The sequence below is a fragment of the Myotis davidii genome, unplaced genomic scaffold, assembly GCF_000327345.1.
Source record: "Myotis davidii unplaced genomic scaffold, ASM32734v1 scaffold914, whole genome shotgun sequence".
In the NCBI taxonomy this organism is placed as follows: domain Eukaryota; kingdom Metazoa; phylum Chordata; class Mammalia; order Chiroptera; family Vespertilionidae; genus Myotis; species Myotis davidii.
In genome coordinates this window covers 784,635-785,754 of record NW_006285484.1, presented here as the reverse complement: position 1 = coordinate 785,754, position 1,120 = coordinate 784,635, and the positions used below count along the sequence as shown (strand labels likewise).

General features: G+C 37.0%; 1 protein-coding gene across 4 annotated transcripts in view; it reads right to left on the bottom strand.

Moving 5' to 3' along the window:
* The window catches only part of TMEM237 (transmembrane protein 237), a 35,788-nt gene that overhangs the window by 24,290 nt on the left and 10,378 nt on the right, over positions 1-1,120 (bottom strand). The window lies entirely within an intron of this gene.

Genomic DNA, 1,120 nt, shown 5'->3' with positions numbered 1-1,120 from the left:
GTCAGGGCTCCAGATTGGGGGTGAGGGTGCCAGGCTCTTCCAGTTCATCATGCAATGACATATTTTAAAAGCATAACTTAAGAGATTTAAAACAGATCATAAAAAGAAGACATTTCATTAAAAATGCAGGTGTTTGTAACAATAGTTATCCATTAAAAAATGAAATGGGCATTTTCTTGCCACAATTTTGAAGACAAAAACGGGGCCTTTATTAATAGATAAAAACATGTAAAAGAGTGGAAGGTGTAGAATAGTGCCATTACTCCCATCGTCGCTGTTATCACCACCAACTGCTAATGCCTTTGAATCTTACCAGAGGCTGCCATTAACAGAAGAAGGTGTGTAAAGATGGATTCTGTCACTTGTCATTTGCTGACTCAGAGATAGTATAAGAGCAGCGAAGTACACTGAGAAAAACATAAATGAAATTACTAATAATGTATTTTTAACAGTCAAGTTTATTTTTAATTTATAGATTACTTTAAGGCCAAAAGTAATTGTACTTTAGAGAATGACAATATAAAAGAAATTCATTTGATCAATTTCAATAGGCTGGATTATTTTTTAAGAACACAGATACTTTTGTGATGTTCACTATTTTATCTTTAGTTATGACTATAACCTAGAAGATCTTTTAATAAATTAAATAACTGACTCAAGGTCCTAAAACTAGTTTCTTTGCAGGTGTGATCAAGTTAAGATGAAGCCCTCAGAATGGACCGTAATCCAACATGACGGGTGACCTTAAAAGAAGAGACACAGGCACCGAGACGCTCAGAAAGCCTGCCATGTGACAACAGAGGCAGAGGCTGGAGTGACGAGTCTACAAGCCCAGGCATGGAACCGCCTCTCTCTTGGAGCCCTCCAAAAGGGAGCCAACCTTGCTGACACCCTGAGTTCAGACTCCTAGCTTCCAGAATGTGAGAGAATCAATTCCTGTTGTTTTAAGCCACCCAGTTTATTGTACTTCGCTATAGTGACCCCAGTAAACTGATGGAATACCCAGACTCTCTTCTATAGCTGATTAAAAGTATTTGGAAGATTATATTTTGGACTTTTTGAATTGATTATATTTGAAAGAAATTTTAGACTTAGAGTGATGCCGAAATGAGTTAAGACT